Here is a 19,647-nt window from a genome sequence, read left to right as displayed (position 1 = left end):
ACGTGGGATTTGATCCCGGGTCTCCAGGATCGCGCCCTGGGCCAAAGGCAGGCGCTAAACCGCTGTGCCACCCAGGGTTCCCTTTTTTTTTTTTTTTTTTAAAGATTTTATCCATTTATTCATGAGAGACACAGAGAGAGGCAGAGGCAGGCAGAGGGAGAAGCAGGCTCCACGCAAGGAGCCCAATGTGGGACTCGATCCCAGGACTCCAGGATCACACCCTGGGCTGAAGGCAGGGGCCAAACCGTTGAGCCACCCAGGGATCCCCATCTATCTTCATTTTTTGAAATTTCTTTTTGGTGATTAGGTCAGGTGCTTTCCATTACCTTTTCTCCCAGCTTACTGATCCATTCTTCCACACCCTCTAGTTCACTATTGATTCCCTCTAGTGTGTTTTCCATTTCAGTTACTGCATTCAACTCTGATTGATTCTTTTTTTTTTTTTTTTTTTTTTTTTTTTTTTTATGATAGTCACACAAAGAGAGAGAGAGAGGCAGAGACACAGGCAGAGGGAGAAGCAGGCTCCATGCACCGGGAGCCCGACGTGGGACTCGATCCCGGGTCTCCAGGATCACGCCCTGGGCCAAAGGCAGGCGCCAAACCGCTGCGCCGCCCAGGGATCCCTGATTGATTCTTTTTTATATTTTCTATCTCTTTGTTGAAGTTCACATTGAGTTATTTCACTCTTCTTTCCAGTCTGGTGAGTATGATCATTCTTTTATTTTTTTATTTTTTAAAAATATTTTATTTATTTATTTGAGAGACAGAGAGGGAGCACAGGAGGGGGAGGGGCAGAGAGAGAGGGAGAAGCAGGCTCCCCACTGAACAGGGAGCCTTATGTGGGGGCTTGATCTCAGGACCTTGGGATCATGACCTGATCCCGCAGATGCTTAACTGACTGAGACACCTAGGCCCCCATGATCATTCTTTTAAACTCTTTTTTAGGTATATTGCTTATTCTGTTTCACTTAGTTCTTTTTCTGTGGTTTTGTCTTGTTCTTTCATTTGGAGCATACCCTCTGTCTACTCATTTTACCTGAGTTTCTGTATTTGTTTCTATGAATTAGATGGAACAGCTACTCCTCCTAAATTCAAAGGAACTGTCTAGTATATGATCATCCCCTGTGTAGGCTGTGTGTGCTTGGTGACTTTGGTTGGCTGGTTCTGTGGCTATTGTGGGCAAGGGGTCATGTATAGGACACTCCATTCTGGGGATGCCCTGGCAAGACAGCTGACCCTAAAGTGGGTATGGGCTGGGTATTGCTTGATGCTCAATGCAAGGGATGACCTGAAGGCGATTGGAGCTGAGGCAGGTGTGGGCTGGAGTGTTATGGGGTACCCTACATAGGATGCACAATGGTAGGGAGGCTGGATCTGAGACAGGGTGTGGGCCAGGGGGGTTCCTGGCCACTTCATACAACACATATTGTATGGGTTTTTTTGTTTGTTTTTTTTGTTTTGTTTTGTTTTGTTTTACGGTTTTTAACATTTTCTTTAATGTCACAATTTTTAAAAATGTTTAATGCCTCCCATGACTCCTCCATTTTGAAGAGAATAAAGTCCAAATTCCTTAACCTAACATCCAAGGATACTTCTGATTCAACATCAACTTCTATTTCAATACAGCAAAGTGGCTAACAGTGCACGAAGGCAGGCCACCCCAGCTGGAATCCCAGCTCTGTGACTTACTAGCTGTGTGAGCTTGGGCAAGGAGCTTGGTTTCTCTGTGCCTCTGTGTTCTCATCTGCAAAATAAGGAAATTAACAATTCTCACCTGATGGGGCTGAGGTGCTATGTGCAGTGTCCCTCGTGTGGAAGTGACAAAGGTGCCTGGGGGCCAGTGGGGCTCAGCCAGCACTGCTCCCAGATCCACCCTTACCTGGGGCCACGTCAGCTGGCCACACTGTCAGGCTGGGCATCAGTCTACACTGCAGCACCTGAGGGCTGTGATCCACCTGGTAAAAGCAGTGGCTTCCCACGTGCCATCTCCTGCTTAGCCTGGCACCTCCTATTTCCATTCTCTTATGATCTCCAAAATGTGGCGACCTCACTCTAAATATGCCGTCTCTTTTCATCATCCTAACTCCTCTCTGGCAACTAGGACTCACGGCCAGACCAAGCTCACTGAAAGTCCTGTGTAAGACAAACCAGGGATCACTTTAAGTGGCACCTCAGAAGCCCCCATTGTGTGCAAGCCTAGTCTGTGTCTTAGCAGTGCTTTAGAAGGCATGTACGCATGTATAAATGTACCATAGATATTTATATATGTTACTATAGCACTATGTGGAGGGCAACATAACAGGTGGACAGGGTCTGTCAGAGGAAATGAAAGAATCTTTCTGGTGGCTATGGAAGTAAAATCTGTATAAAGAATAAAACATTTTTCTGCAAAAAAAAAACCAAACCAAAACAAACAAACAAAAAAACGTGCCTTGGTAGGGTGGCTGGAACTGAGATGAGCCTGGACTAGAGGTTTCTGGGATACTCCATATAAGAGACACCTTGGGTGGGGTGAGTGGAGCTGAAGCAGGCATGAGCCAGGAGGACCTAGAGCACTCTGGACTAGAATGCCTTAGCACCCAGCTATCTGGAGCTTAAGTGATGTGGGTCATTAGTGTTCAGGGTACTCTGCACCTGCATCATCTTGTCATAACAGCTGAAGCTATAGTGAGAACTGACCAGGGTTGTCCAGTTGTGTGGCATGTCAGAGCCACTTTGGGGTGATGGCAGGGGGTGGTATGTGGGGTAGGTGCCTGGGGCTCTTTGGGGTAATGAGCCAGCTAGGGCATCTAGACCTTATTCCTGACTATGCTATCAAGGGGAAGGGGAAGTAAATCATGATGTTCATCAGTCACTCTTATTATTTGGTTTAGAAAATATTCTGTTTCTTCATTTTGCCTGACTCTCTGTGTTTGTTTCTCTATATTAGGTAGTTTAGCTATGTCTCTTTTCTTAAAAGCATGGCCTTATAAAGATGTCCTGTGGAGCCAAAAAGTAATATCTTTCCTGAGCCAGTAGAGCCAGGTGTTCTAGGAATTTCCCCTGTGTGGGCTATGTGTGCCCTCTTGTAGCATAGCTTCAAGTGTTGTGAGCACAGTGCCATGTGAACTGGTTGGGACTATTACAGGTGCACAAGTGAGCAGGGGTGGCCATGACACAGCTGGCTGCAAAGCCCTGCCAACTGCAAAACCCGGTTGCAACTTCAGGCATGCTGTTTGGCAGGGTGGCTCCAGGCCCCTTGCTGTTGCAAGTTTCAGTGTGATTTCTGTGGGCATTCTGGTAAGCAGAGGTAGTCCTGGCATTGTTGGCTATGATGACTGCCTGCAGCTTGATGCACAGAAGTTATTAAGTTTGGTATAGTCCCATTTGACCAGTTTTGCTTTTGTTGCCTTTACTTTTTGGTTTTGTATCCATGATATGATTGCCAAACCCAAATGTCATGAAGATTTTCTTTTATATTTTCCTCTAAGAGTTTTGTTTAGGTCTTTGATTCATTTTGGGTTGATTTTTGTGTATAGTGTAAGGTAAGAGTCCAACTTCATTATCTTGCACATGAATATACAGTTTTCCCAGCACTACTTGCTAAAAGAACTGTCCTTTGTCCTTTGAATGGTCTTGGCACCCTTATCAAAAATTCTTTGGCCATATATATGATGGATTATTCCCAGGATCTTTATTCTATCCACTGGCCTATATATTGATCTTTATGCCAATACCATGCCATTTTAGATACTATAGCTTTGTAATAAGTTTTGAAATAATGAAGTATAAGACCTCCAAATTTACTTCTTTTGACCATTCAGGGTGCCTTGAGATTCTATGTGAATTATAAGATGGATTTTCTATTCCTAAAAAATACACCATTGTGACTTTGATAGGAATTTTGCTAATTTGTAGATCACTTTGGGTAGTATTGACACATTTATGGTATTAAGTCTTCTAATTCATGAACACAGTATGTCTTTCTAAGCTTTATCTCTTTTTTGAATAATTTTTCATATCCTTTGCCATTTCTAGGCAGTCTTAATATCTTTAGTTTTCAATGTTTATGAACTCTTTACATATTAAGGACATTTACCTTTTGTCATACTGTGACAAATATTCTTCACAGTTATTCATCTTTCTACTCTTTTGATGATGGCTTGAAGTAAGTTTTACATCAAGTTAAAATTTATAATAGTATTTTGAATATTTTTTTTCATTTAGGCTAATTTTTTTTGTTGCTGAGATATAATGAACATATAGCATTATATCAGTTTCAAGTGTACAACATAATGGTTTGATATTTGTCTATACAGTTGACCTTTGAACCACATAGGTTTGAACAGCATGGGTTCATTTATGGTGGATTTTTTCCAATATGTACAGTACTATAACTGTATTTTCTCTTCCTTATGAATTTCTTAATGACACTTTAATTAAAGAAAATAACATTTTATTTTCTCTAGCTTACATTAAGAATACAGTATGTACATATATGAAGTATGTGTTAATGAATTATGTATTACTATTTCAGTAACTCTCAGGTAAATGATTCCTTAAGCTGGTATGTTCTTCACAAACACTGATTTATTTATTTATTTTTTTTACAAACACTGATTTATTGTAAGTGACTCTGATCATACTAAACATTCACTTCACTAATAGTAACTTCCTCTTACCAGGGGCTTTTTTGAGACAAAAAATAAGAAGAGAGGATCCTTCTTAGTTTTGTTCTTGTTCTTGTTCTTTTTTTTTTTTTTTTTTAAAGCTTAGCAGTGTATTAAATTCATCCCTTCTTCATCAATCAAAGAATGCAACCTAAGCTCTCTTGACCAAACTCAGTCTTGCATATTTGGGGCATATTTTAAAAAGAGGAAGAAAACAACTAAAATATTTTGGATCCCATTCTGGTGAGCATTGTGATACCAAGCAAGCCTGGATCCTTATTTCATGTCTTGTTTATTTTTTCCAGAAGGAACCTTACTTACACATAGTCCTTTAATTTTGAAAAAGTTGTTTTATCTGTTCAATTGTGTAGATGATGTTGACCTTGCTTCATGGCAGGTTCCAGTAATATTTCCATATGTTCCTAGTGGCTGTCTCATGCATGCGCACAAACAAGTCTGTCACCTCCATACTTGTCCAACCTGGGCAACCAGACTGTGGAGCCAAACTAGGGATATAATATATGGTAAGTAACAGCACTGTCTATTGATGTTGGAACCATTGGGGTAGCAACGCTATTCAACCTTCAGCAGCAAAATGGGTGAAAATGTCCTCTGCTTTCTGTATTTTAGTTTTTTAAAAAAGAATAATGTAGGGAGATATTAGTGCCTCGCTGTTTTAAAGGGCTTTCAGGAAGCAACTCTTCTGTGTTCTTCATAGAACTCATAAATGAATCCAGGGAGGGTGGACGATGAAAAAATCTGAGTCATAAACCCTGTGTATAACACTTGGTGTATATTCATGCAGGATTTTTGAGGAGAAGAACTGTCTGTTTTGGTCATGCTGCATTTCCAGTTCAATAGTTCCTGATATTGAGTGGATGCTCAATGAATATTTGTTGGCTGCCAGATGCAACTTACCACTGCATTGCCAGTTTTCTCAGTAACAGGGCAGTGAGAACCTAAGTAACATTCCAGGAGCTCCAGGGCCTGGGAATCTTTTCTCTAGGCACAGCAGATAATCGATCTAATGTCCATCTATAATGGGTGACTTAAAGCCACCCTAGGAAGAAAGGTTTCCCCATTGATGCCTGAAATTCCATGAATAGATTATTTTTTCTGTTTATGTTATTCCAACTTCTTTGAAAAATGCCTAGAGAAGGGGTACGCATATTGGGATCTTTCATGAGAATGAGTTGATTATATGAAAATTTTCTTCACAAGAGAGACCATTAACAGAAAGGGGAAGCTGTTGAGTTAGAAAGATTATACTCTCCCTGCTCCAGTATTCCCAAGCATGGGAGCTCAAGAGTTCCTCCAGACTTTTCTCTCAACCTTCAACATTGGCTTAAAACAAAGGTACTACTCAAGAATCTCTTCTTTCAAGAATCAGGCCTTAGTCTTGTTGTCCACAAGCCTATTTCTTTGGAGCAGAGACCCTCCTCTTTGTCCCCTCCCTACTCTCTACCCTAGCAGGTTCCACACAGAGAATCTATCCCTGGCTAAACAGCCATTATTATGGCTATACATATATTTTTAAGAAAGATAAATTTGTTTCCTATTAAAAATTCCATAGTGCTTGTGTGACTTGCATTTGAGACCAGCCAAAGGACCTGCTTATTAGACAGAGTGGAGGTTGATGTTTATTGAGCATCTTCTTCGAGCCAGGTACCTTTTTGCATTGGTGTTGGCTCCTTGGTGGTTTCTAGGATACGTAATCTTGGGCACAACAGTACCTAGCCAGATGGATACTGCCTGCGGGAGATGACTTTATTAGGCAAATGTCATCATTTCCATGTTTATTGAGAACAAAACTAAGGCTCTGAGGAAAAACAAAGGACATTCTCAGGGTTTCGGAGCTAAATTAATTTAGGATTCCAGAAGACCAATTCTCTTCTCTAGCAAGGAAGATTACCATTCCCATGGGGGCAAAGAACAAGTCATACGTTCCTTCTTATATTCTCACTAGACTTTAACATAGGACTTCGATGTGTTTCATAAGAAATGCATGTAACAGAAACCCATCCAAAATAAGCTTAACCAAAAACAACCCAGAGTACCACCTAGGATTGAGGAAGGTTGAACAACCAAGGCTACAGCTGCAAGAACGCAGTTGACTTCTGGCCAGACAGTGAATTCCATCCTCTGGAATCAGGTGTTTACCTATAATCCAATCAGCTGTGGCCCAGAGTCTTGAAGTAGAAACATGGTTCCTGTGAACTAATTTTGTGGATGAATGAGACATTTCTTTTAAAACAGAGTCATGTGCTGGGCAAACAGCCCAAAGAGATTTGTTATACTTGGATGCAACTCTATAAATGTTTATTGCCTGATTGTTTTTTGTCCTGACTAAACACTTTAAGAACCTTGTATGAATCATTCTGTTTTTTCCTTTAGTCCCAAGGCAGGGATTCATATGGGTTAAAGAAAAATATGTGTCATTTCCATATGCCAGTGGTTCCGTTGTTTACAAGTCACTGGAACAAATCAAGAAAGAAGAAACACACTGTTTATTCTCAAATACTTGGTTTCAAGGGGGCAGAGGAAACGGGAAAACATCTATGGTGAGGGCTATTGTGTATGGGGCTGGAAGACTATCAAGGTCAGTTACCAAATGGGTGGGTGGCAACAAGTAGGTGCTTTGTTTTGTCCCCACAGGAAGTTATTTTCTTTGTTTTGCAAGTTGGTTGAATTTCTCTGGAGTCAATATCCTGGATGCTCAGAACTCTTTTTTTCCCCCATTCAGAGTGCCCTAATTTTACATTTTACATAATTCCAGAAGTGACCAAAAGCTGATTTTCTGAAGTATGATACTTGCAAGTGGAGACTGAAGGCTGCACATACATGGGTCGTACTTCTACTGCCACCTTAAGGAAGCTGCTAGAATTTCAAGGTGGCTTGGTTAAAATGATTGTTAAATGCAAAGTTTCAGAAAGGAAAGTGAAAAGTTAAAAAAAAAAATCATAATGGAGTAATCCACCTCCTAAAAAATGACCTTCTGGAAGGTTTCAGGGCATAGGCAATGTTGCTAGGTGTGTCTGAGTTATGTAGGTTAGGGTTTGGGACCTGCCTCAACCCTCCACTCTCAGTGACTATCCTTAACTCAGACGTTTACATTTTCTAAGCCACAAGTATAAGAAAACTGATGTTAGTACCATTTCGCTGGGTTTCATGTTGACTAAATGACATCACCTGTGTTAATCTTTAGCACTTAGTAAGCACTCAGTAAATGATTGCTATGTTGTCATCTGAAATTTGCTATGTCTGAAGGCATTAGGGAAGCCTGTGGCAGAGAGAGGTACAGAAAGTGGGGGAGGGGGGCATCCAGGAGCTCACATATAACCAAATACTCAACACACAGCCTACAGTGGATCTTTGATAAACACCTAAATGAGGAGAAAGGGGAAAGCAGTGACATCACTGGAGATGACTTGAACTGTCAGAATGGGGATGGAAAACATTTTTTTTTACTATTCATTCTAGAATCGGGGAATCATTAAAATATAGAATGCTCATGTGGTAAGGATTCTAGAAATGTACTCCGATTTCTTTTTTCAACTAGGGTAACCAAATTGTTGAATCACTTCTCAACTTAAAATTCGAGTGAGTAGCATACTGGCATTAGAACCCAAGATTTTGACAAATAACCTAGTGTCCTTTATATAATGCTGAAATATAACTCAAGATTGGCTAAACAGAATTGTCCTGGTTTTTTCTTTTTTAAAAAAGATTTTGGGCAGCCCTGGTGGCCCAGTGGTTTAGCACCGCCTTCGGCCCAGGGTGTGGTCCTGGAGACCTTAGATCAAGTCCTGCATGGGGCTCCCTGCATAGAGCCTGCTTCTCCCTCTGACTGTGTCTCTGCCTCTTTCTGTCTCTCGTGAATAAATAAATGAAATCTTAAAAAAATAATAAAATAATTTTTTCATTTGATAGAGAAAGCACAAACAGGGGGAAGAGAAAGAGGAAGAAGCAGGCTCCCCAGTGAACAGAGAGTCGGACCCAGGCTCAATCCCAGGATCCTGGGACCACAACCTGGACTGAAGGCAGACACTTCACTGACTGAGCCACCCAGGTGCCTCTTTCTTTCTTTCTTTCTTTCTTTCTTTCTTTCTTTCTTTCTTTCTTTCTTTCTTTCTTTCTTTCTTTCTTTCTTTCTTTCTTCTTTCTATCTTTCTTTCTTTCTTTCTCTCTTTCTTTCTTTCTTTCTTCTTCCTTCCTTCTTTCTTCTTCTTTCTTTCTTTCTTTCTTTCTTCTTTCTTTTCTTTCTTCCTTTCTTCCTTTCTTTCTCTTTTTCTTTCCTTCCCTCCTTCCTTCTTTTTTTTAACAACTCAGGAAAGTTATTTAATCTATGGTTTAGTTTCCTCATCTGCAAAATAGCCATAATAATAATATCCTACTTCAGAGGGTTGTAGTAAAGATCAAATATGAGATGCTGCATATCAAGTATTTAGAACTGTGCTATAAATGTTAACCAGTATGATTATCAGACAACAAAGTTCACCTCTCACAATTAAATTGTTTCCTGGGCATGACAAATTAGACTTTGCCATCTCTAAAACCATTGGATTCCTAACTCTGTGTCTCCATGATAATAAAAACAGTCCATGATAATAAAAACAGTTGTTATCTCTTTATATCTCCGGGCACCTGGGACAATTACCTTTTTTTAAAAAAAGATTTTATTTATTTGAGAGAGAGACAGAGAACGTGATAGAGAGAGAGAGAGAGAGAGAGAGAGAGAGAGAGAACAAGCAAGGGGAAGGTCAGAGGGAGAAGCAGACTCTCCTGCTGAGCAGGGAGCCCAACGTGGGGCTCAATCCCAGGATCCTGGGATCATGACCTGAGCTGAAGGCAGACGCTTAACCAACTGAGCCACCCAGGTGCCCCTATTTTGATATAATTATAGATTCATACATAGTCATAAGACATAACAGAGAGATCCCACGTACCTATTACCCAATACTCTCCAGTGAAAACAGTCCACAGAACTGTACTACAGTTCTAGTATCTAGTATCACAACTAAGATATTGACGTTGATATCATTCATCAATCTTACTAAGATTTCCCCAGTTTTACTTATAACTCATTTATGTGTGTGTTTTTAGTTCTATATAATTGTATCATGTGTGCAGGTCCATGTGTATAATATCATGGTCTAGGAACAGGATAGATCCACCATCCACAAAGACCCCTTGTACTATTCTTTTATAACCATACCCACTTTTTTCCTGCCCTCTTTTCACTCCATCCCTAAACTCTGGCAACTATTAATAGATGTTGGGCTTTTCTCATTCTGCGTAATTCATGGAGACTCATCTGGATTGTTGCTTATAACCATGGTTTGTGCCTTTGTTATTGCTGAATAATATTTGATGGCAGATGTGCCACTGTTAAACCATTCACCCCTCAAAGGATGTCTAGGTTGTTTCTTGTATTTGGCTACTAGAAATAAAGCTGCTATGAATATTCATGTACAGGTTTTGTGTAAATGAAAGTTTTCATTTCTCTGGGCTAAATGCCAAAGACTGCAACTCCTGAGTAAGAATGGCAATTACATGTTTAGTTTTATAAAAAATTGCTGAGCTGTTTTCCAGAGTGCACCACTTTAAAGCAATGTGCCAGTGATCCAGTTTTGGGGCATCCTTACCAGCATTTAGTATTATCGCTATTTTTTATTTTAGCTTTCCTAATAGATGTGAAGTGATATCTCATTGTGGTTTTGATTTGCATGCCCCTACTGACTAATGATGTTGAACATCTTTTCATGTGCTTTTTGGCCATCTGCCTCTCTCCTCTTTATTGAAATATCTCTTCATATATTTTGCCCTTTATATAATTGAATTATTTCCTTTTTACTGTTGAGTTTTGATAGTTTTTACATATTTAAGATATGAGGCCTTAAGATATTTTACTTTAGAGTAAAACATCCACATTGGATTATGAGTAGCATAGTGTACATACTAGTAAAATACATGGCAATAGAGCACAAAGAATGGGAGGAGGTAAATGAAAGTATGCCATGGTCTGGTTCTTAACATTGTATATGAACTGACAGTTTAATCCATGCCAAACCATGGTAAGTTAGACATGCATATAGTAATCATTTAAAAGATGCAGAAAGAAGAATCATTTAAAAAAATTTAAAAAGATATCTAATTAAGTCAACAGAAGGATAAGATGGAATACCAAAAGATGGCAAGAAAGGAGGATTGAAGGAACAAAGTGCAGCTGAAACAACTAGGAAATGAATACCAACATGATACACTTACACCCAACCTTATCGTTTATTATATTACAGTAAATGATAGTGGAATATGACCTTTAATTTAAAACAAAATTTTTAAGGACTCAACTATTCAGGTGTTTACAAGGGACACACTTAAGTATAAAATCCTAGATAGGTTGTAAGTAAAATGATAGAAAATGTTTATCATACTAGCATTAATTATTAGAAAGGTGTTGTGGCTAGAGTAATATCAAACACAGTAAACCTCAAAATAAGAAGTACTACCAGAGATTAAAAGGGACGTTTTATTATGTTATAAGTAGGTCAATTCATTAAGGAGACCTACTGATCCTAAATATGAAGGTGACTGCTAACAGAGCCTCAAAGTATATGTGGCAAAAACTGACAAAACTAAAGAGAGAAATGACAAATCCACAATCATATTTTGAGATTCAACACTCCACTCTTGGTAATTGACAGTAAAGCAGACAAAGGAAGTATAAAGGATTCAAAAGAGTTGAGTATTCTAAAAAACACAACATAATAAAGAACATGATACACTGCACATATCAAATACACTTTTCACTGGAACATGGGGTATTTATCAAGAGAGATTATGTGTTGAGCAATGAGACAAGCCTAAAATTTAAAGCTTTAAATCACACAGAGTATTGTATGCCCACAGTGAAATTGTTAGATGTTAGGTGCCTGGGTGTATCAGTCAATTAAGCATCCAACTCTTGGTTTTGGCTCAGGTCATGATCTCAGGGTCATGAGATAGAGCCCCGCGTCAGGCCTCTGCTCAGCGTGGCCTGATTCTCTCTGTCTCCCTCGGCCCCTCTCCCCTGCTTATTCTCCCTCTGAAATAAGTAAATCTTTAAAAAAGTGTTAGACATCAATAATAAAAAAGATATCTAGAAAATTCCCAAAGATTTTGAAATTAAGTAACATGCCATTAAATAACACATTGTTCAAAAAACAAATCATAAGAAATAAAAATATGAACAATGAAAACACCACCAAAGAAAATGTGTGGATACAGCTAAAAGAGTAGTAATAAATATGAAATCCGCAGCTTTAGCTGCGGATACTAGAACACAAGCCTATTTCCATTTAAAATGGGAGTGGAAATAAAATAGATTTCAATATGGAATTTCATTTTTAACAATTTTGTTCAGATCGTTTCTCTTTGAGTTGGAAAATGTAAACCAATGAAAACTAAATAGAAAGGCAACTATAGAATAGACCATGAGAGGGCACTATTCTCTAACTCCAGAGGAAGAAGCCCTTCCTGTGAAAAACTGAAGGATTAGCTCTGGAACAGACCCGAGAAAACTTTGAGATTTTATCTCCTTATTTCGAGAATGAGACAGTTAAGGTGTAGAGTGAGCAAATGACTTCTCAACATCGTACAACGCTAGGAATAGGGTATTCTAGGAATAGCGTCAGAACTAGAAACCAGTCTCCTGACTTTTACAGCACATTTCTTTGTGAAATCAAAGACAGACCCAGACTTTCCTATGGGTTTATGCTAATGAGCTCTTTTCCCCTAGGATCTCCCAGTGATGGGATGGATGCCTGGAGTTGCTCAGCTGCTGTGGGGAAGGCAGAGGCGAAGAGGGAGGAAGACACCAAGACCTGGTGGTATTTGAGCGCCCAATAAGCTGTGCTTGAAACTAGTGCCACCTCCTGGATGTTCTGCAAGCCCATATAATCCTTTTTATTTAAAGCCAGTTGGTACCAGGTTTTTTGTCACTTGCAACCAAGAATCTTGAAAATGCCAAACTCCTCTGCTTTACAGGAGAGCCAATGAAATTCAGGACATATGGTTTTATTTTGGAAAGAGAAAAAAACGTTCTAGGTAACTCACCAGAACTGTGTTTGCCAGGTGAAACTAAGGATGGAAAAACATATGAGGACATTCTCACATTTCCCTTTCCCCCAGAAATTTTAGTTCCTAGTTATAGATACAATTTATTTTTCCTCTGCTGACTTCTCCATTGCATTTTTGGAAAGGCAAATTATTTCAAAGATCATTAAGAATGTATGTTGGTAGAAGGGAGATGCAGGTTGTGTCATCTTTAATACAACAGTCTCCTCTGACTCTCTAGGGGTATAGAGTAGGAAGTAAAAACACTGTACAGTTGATGTACTTTGCCTGTGTGTGCACTATCTCATTTCCAACCCATAGCAACTCTGTAAGGTATTTTCACCTGCCTTTTACACATGAAATAGAAACAAAGATGTTATGAACTGCCTAAAGTCACCCAGCTAATATATATAAATGTAAGAATTTGAACTCAAGTCTATGCTCTTGCTTTATGCTAGACGTGTTTGTACCCCTCTGAACCCAGTCCTGATAAATTTCTTAGGAACTTCAGAACATATTACTTTTGATTGAGGTGTTAGCTGTTAAACAGCTTTCATTAAGAGGGCGTGGTGAGGCAGGTTCTCTTACTTAGACCACTTAAGAGTCCTGCAAGAAGCAACAATCTCCTTTTCCTCCTCGCTTTCTGCTCAGCAGCCACAAGGCAGCAACCATGCATGAATGAATCTCCATCCATGTTGGCCAGGCTGGTGTCCAGATTGGCAATGCCTGCTGGGAGCTCTATTACCTGAAACCCAGCATCCAGCCCAACGGAGAGATGCCAAGTGACAGGACCACTGGGGGAGGAGATGACTCCTTCACCACCTTCTTCAGTGAGGTAGGTGCTGGCACACATGTGCCCAGGGTAGCATTTGTACACCTGGAACCCACGGTCATTGATGAAGTTCACACTGGCACCTACCGGCCACTGCAGTACCCAGTGGAGACCTGGCTATAGTACAAGGAGCTGTGTGCATGCTGAGCAACGTTACAGGTATTGCTGAGGCCTGGGCTTTTCTGGACTACAATTTGACCCAATGTATGCCAAGTGTGCCTTTGTTCACTGGTATGTGGGTGAGGGCATGGAGGAAGAAGAATTTTCTGAGGCCCCTGAGGACATGGGTGCATTTGAGAAGGCTTATGAGGAGGCTGGTGTGGATTCTGTTGAAGGAGAGGGTAAAGGAGAGGAATACTAAATGTCACAGAGGTGCTGATTTTATAGGGAAGCTTATTCTGTTTTAAGTCTTGAAAGATTGTGCGCTGATCAGTTAATTTATATGTGGCAGTATATACTCTCATATATGATTAGTGGCCTATGCTTGAGAATACAGGGCTTTGTTACAGACACAATCTGTCCATTTCTTTGATGGGTTTAAATAAGGTATTCCTTGTCCTAAATGGGGGGGGGAGGGAAGCACAATGAAAGCATAATGGTTTCAAAGGTATAAAAAATGCAGTTATACAGTTTGAGATAGTTTTTGCTCAGAAGTTCCTTCTAAATCATTTTTACCCACTTTCCCCCCATTTGAGGTATAACATACATAACATGTTTAAAGTGAGCTCATCTTAAGTGTAGAGCTTGGTCACTTTTAAACATATAACTCTATTTATTTATAACTATTTTAAACATATACTATATTTATAACTATGAATCATTACCCAGATTAAGATGTAGAACAAGTCTAGCACTGTAGAAGTTTCTTTTATGTCTTTCCAGTTGGTACTAGTCTACTCCTACCCAGAGGCTACCACTAGCGGGGTTGGATAATTGTCACTTAGTGTTGTCTGTTCTCAAACTTGTAAATTGAATTATACAGCATATATTCTTTTTTTTTTAATCTGGCTTCTCTACTCAACACATCTGTGAAATTCATTCATGTTGTAACAGTTCCTTCTTTCCTATCCTTGTGTTATAGTGCATTGCTCTTCCTTTTTTTAATAGAGGTATAATGGACATGTAACATTATATTAGCTTCCAGTGTACCACATAATGATTTCATATATATTGCAAAATGATTACTACAATGAGTCTAGTTAACATCTGTCTCTATACATGGCTACAGAAAAGTTTTTTTTCTTATAATAAGAACTCTTAAGTCTATTCTCTTAGCAACTTTCAAACATGCAATATAGTATTATCAACTGTTACTATGCTTATTTTATAACTGGAAGTTTGTACCTTTTGACCTCATTCACCCATTTCTCCCATCCCTAAACCCTCACTTCTGGCAACCACTTATGTGTTCTGTGTATCTATGAGTTTGTGGGCATGTGTGTTTTAAGATTCCATGTATTAGTGAGATTATACTGTATTTTGTCTTTGACCTATTTCACTTAGCATAATGCCCCCAGGGTCCATCCATGTTTTCACTACTGGCAGTATTTCCTTCTCTTTTATGGATTAATAGGATTCCATTGTATGTATTTATATCATACTTGGTTTATTCATTCAACCACTGATGGGCACTTAGATTGTTTTCCTGTCTTGGCAATTGTCATAATACTGCAGTGAACATGGTGGTGAGGGGGTACAGATAAATGTTAGTGTTTTAATTTTCTTCAGATCTACACCCATGGAATTTCTGGAATATATATCAGTACTAGTTCTAATTTTTTGAAGAACCTCCGCATACTGTTTTCCATAGTGGCTGCACAAATTTACACTTCCATCAACAGTTCATGAGCAATCTCCTTTCTCCACATTCTTGCTAACACTTATTTCTTGTCTTTTTGATGAGTCATTCTAACAAGTGTGAAGTGATCTCTCACTGATTTGCATTTCCCTGATAATGAGTGTTGTTGAATACCTTTGTATGTACCTGTTAGCCATTTGTATATTTCCTTTGGAAAATATGCAGATCCTTTGCCCATCTTTCTTTAATGTTTATTTATTTATCCATGAGAGACACAGACAGAGGCAGAGACACAGGCAGAGGGAGAAGCAGGCTTCTCACAGGGAGCCTGATGTGGGACTGGATCCTGGATCCCGGGATCACACCCTGAGCCAAAGGCAGCCACGCAACTGCTGAGCCACCCAGGTGTCCCACCTTTGCCCATTTTTAAATCAGATTGCTTTTATTTTGTTGAGTTGTATGAGCTCCTTATAGGGTTTGGATGTCAACGTTTTATCTGATAGAGGATTTGCAAATATTTTCTCTCATTCAGTAGGTTGACTTTTCATTTTGTTGATGGTTACTCTGCTGTGCAGAAGTTCTTCAGTTTGATGTAGACCTACTTGTTTACTTTTTGCCGTTTCCGCCTTTACTTTTAGGGTCAAATCCAAAAAGTCACTGCCAAGATTAATGTCAAGAAGCTTATCACTTTTTTTCCTAAGAGTTTTATGGTTTCAAGTTTAACATTCAAGTCTGTCATTTTTTTAATTGAAATGGAGTTAATGAACAATATTACATTAGTTTCAAATGTACAACATAGTGATTTGACTACTCCTTACATTATGCCAGGCTAGCTACAAATGTAGCTACTATCTGTTACCATACTATGTTACTACAATATAAATGATTATATTCTCTACTCTATACCATATATCCCATAATTTATTCATTCTATAACTGGAAACCCATGCCTCCCACTTCCCTCATCCATTTTTCTCATCTCTACTCCTTCTCCTCTGGCAACTAGCAGTTCTTTGTATTTATGGGTCTGTTTCTGCTTCTTTATTGGCTTGCTTGTTTGTTAGATTCCACATATAAATGAAATCATATGGTATTTGTCTTTCTTTGCCTGATTTATTTCACTTAGAATACCCTATAGGTCCATCCATGTTGTTGCAAATGGTCAGATCTCATTCTTTTTGATGGCTGAGCAATATTTCAGTGTGTATGTATGTGTCTGTTCCTGTATCAGTGGATGCATGGGTTGCTTTTACATATCTTGGCTGTTGTAAATAATGCTGCAGTAACTATAGCGGTGCATATATCTTTTCAAATTAATATTTTCATTTTCTTTGAGTAAAATACTCAGTAGTGGAATTACTGGATGACATTTCTATTTTTAATTTTTCGAGGAAACCCATACTGTTTTTCGTGGTTGCTATACCAATTTACATTCCTACTAATAGTGCACAGAGTTTCCTTTTCTGCACATTCTAACACTTGTTATTTATTTTTGTAAAAGATTTTATTCATTTATTCATGAGAGAGAGAGAATGGCAGAGACATAAGCAGAGGGAGAAGTAGGCTCCCTGCAAGGAGCCTGATGCGGACCTCGATCCCAGACCCTGGGATCACACCCTGAGCGAAAGGCAGATGCTCAACCGCTGAGCCACCCAGGCAATCCAACACTTGTTATTTATTGTCTTTTGGAGTCTAGTCATTTCAACAGGAGTAAGGTGATATCTCATTGCAGTTTTGATTTGCATTTCCCTCATGATGAGTGATATTGAGCCTCTTTCTTGTGTCTGTTGGCCACCTGTATGTCTTTATTGGCCACCTGTATGCCACCTGTATGTCTTCTAAATAATGTCTATTCAGGTCCTCTGCCCATTTTTAAAATCAGATTGGTTGTTTTTTTGGTGTTGAGTTGTATAAGTTAATATATTTTGGATATTAACCTCTTGTCAAATATATCACTTGCAAATATCTTCTCCCATTCAGTAGGTTGCCTTTTTGTTTTGTTAATGGTTTCCTTCATTGTGTGGAACTTTTTATTTTGGTATAGTCCCAGTGGTTTATTTTGCTTTTGTTTCCCTTGCCTGAGGAGACATATCCATAAATATGTTGTCAAAGCTGATGGTAAAGAGATTATTACTTATATTTTCTTCTAGGAATTTTATGGTTTCAGGTCTCTCACTGAGGTCCTTAATCCATTTGGAATTTATTTTTGAGTATGGTGTAAGAAAGTGGTCTAGTTTCATTCATTTGCATGCAGGTATCCAGTTTTCCCAGTACATATTTATTGAAGAAACTGTCTTTTTCCCCAATTGTATATTCTTGCCTCCTTTGTAATAGATTAATTAACTATGTAAGAGTGGGTTTATTTCTGGACTTTCTGTTATGTTTCATTGACCTGTTTATCTGTTTTTGTACCATACCATTTTGATTACTATAGCTTTCTAGTATATCTTGAAATCTGGGATTGTGATACCTAGAGCTTGTTCTTTCTTAAGATTGCTTTGGTTATTTGGTATCTTTTGTAGTTGCACACAAATTTTAGTATTATTTGTTCTATTTCTGTGAAAAATGCTATTGGTATTTTGATAGGGATTGTATTGAATCTGTAGATTTCTTTGGGTGGTATGGACATTTAATGATATTAATTCTTCCAAGCCATAAGCATGCTATGTTTTTGCATTTGTTTGTGTTATCTTCAATTTCTTGCATCAGTGTTTTGTAGTTTTCAAACTGAGTACAGGTTTTTCACCTCTTTGGTTAAGTTTATTCCTAGGTGTTTTATTATTTTTGATGTAATTGTAAATGAAACTTTTAATGATTTCCCTTTCTGCTACTTTATTATTACCCTGTAGAAATACAACCTATTCCTGGGTATTAATTTTTTTATCCTGCAACTTTATTGAATTCATTTATTACTTTGAGTAGTTTTTGGATGGAATCTTTAGGCTTTTTTATGTGTAATATATATCATCTGCAAATAGTGACAGTATTACTTCTTCCTTACCAATTTTTATGGTTTCTATTTCCTTTTCTTGTCTAATTGCTGTGGCTAGGACTTCCAGTATTATGTTGAATAAAAGTGGTTGTTCTCAATGATGGAAAAACTGAGAGCTTTTCCACTAAGATCCTGATCCTAGATCCATCATTGAGTATGATGTTAGCTGTGGGTTTTTCATATATGGTGTTTTTGATGTTGAGGTATGTTCCCTCTAAGCTTGTTTGTTAAGGGTTTTCATTGTGAACCATTGTTGAATTTTATCAAATGCTTTTTCAGGGTCTATTGAGATAATCACATGGTTTTTAATCTTTGTTTTGTTAATGTGGTGTATCACTTTGATTTGCAAATATTGAACCATTCTTGCATTCCTGAAATAAACCCCACTTGATTGTGGTAAATGATCCTTTTAAAGTATTGTTATATGCAGTTTGCTGATATTTTGTTGAGGGTTTTTACATCTATGTTCATCAGAGATATTGGCATATAGGCTATGTGTTTGTTTGTTTTGTAGTGTCTTTGGTCTTTATATCAGGGTAATGCTGGCCTATAGAATGTATTTAAAAACTTTCCTTCCTCTTCTATTTTGGAACACTTTGGGATGAATAGGTGTTAATTCTTTTTTAAATGTTTGATAGAATTCACCTGTAAAGCCATCTGGTCCTGGACTTTTGTTGTTGGGAGTTTTTTGATTACCATCCCAATTTTAGTAGTAATAATTTGTTTGTTTGAATTTTCTATTTCTTTTTTATTTTTTTATTTTATGATAGTCACAGAGAGAGAGAGAGAGAGAGAGAGAGAGAGAGGCAGAGACATAGGCAGAGGGAGAAGCAGGCTCCATGCACCGGGAGCCTGATGTGGGATTCGATCCTGGGTCTCCAGGATCGCGCCCTGGGCCAAAAGGCAGGCGCCAACCCGCTGCGCCACCCAGGGATCCCAAATTTTCTATTTCTTTCTCACTTTTGGAAGATGGTATGTTTCTAGGAATTTATCCATTTCTTCTTGGTAGTCCAACTTGGTGGCATATAATTTTTCATAGTATTCTTATAATTTTTTATATTTCTGTGGTATCAATTATTATTTCTCTTTCATTTTTTATTTTATTTCTATGAATCCTCTTTTTGTTGTTGTTGTTGTTGTTGTTGTTTTCCTGATGAGTTAGCTAAAGATTTAACAATTTCGTTTATCTTTTCAAAGAAGTAGCCCTTGGTCTTGGGAATCTTTTCTATTTCTTTTTAAAGTCTATCATTTATTTCCACTGTGTTCTTTTTTTTTTTTTTTT

The 19,647-nt window shown here is 38.4% G+C and overlaps 1 long non-coding RNA gene across 2 annotated transcripts; it reads left to right on the top strand.

Annotated features, from left to right (window-relative positions):
• The first annotated feature begins 640 nt into the window (after positions 1-640).
• LOC121493926 lies at positions 641-13,177 on the top strand. 2 transcript variants are annotated; one of them, XR_005988592.1, is made up of 3 exons: positions 641-700; positions 5,076-5,173; positions 12,427-13,177. It is a non-coding gene; the product is annotated as an uncharacterized LOC121493926 (long non-coding RNA). The 2 variants fall into 2 exon arrangements; XR_005988591.1 differs by lacking the exons at positions 641-700; positions 5,076-5,173 and adding an exon at positions 8,657-8,718.
• Positions 13,178-19,647: the final 6,470 nt, after the last annotated feature.

The sequence above is a fragment of the Vulpes lagopus genome, chromosome 1 (assembly GCF_018345385.1).
Source record: "Vulpes lagopus strain Blue_001 chromosome 1, ASM1834538v1, whole genome shotgun sequence".
NCBI classification, from domain to species: domain Eukaryota; kingdom Metazoa; phylum Chordata; class Mammalia; order Carnivora; family Canidae; genus Vulpes; species Vulpes lagopus.
Note: the sequence above shows the minus strand (reverse complement) of the source record. Positions and strands in the feature narration are given on the sequence as shown.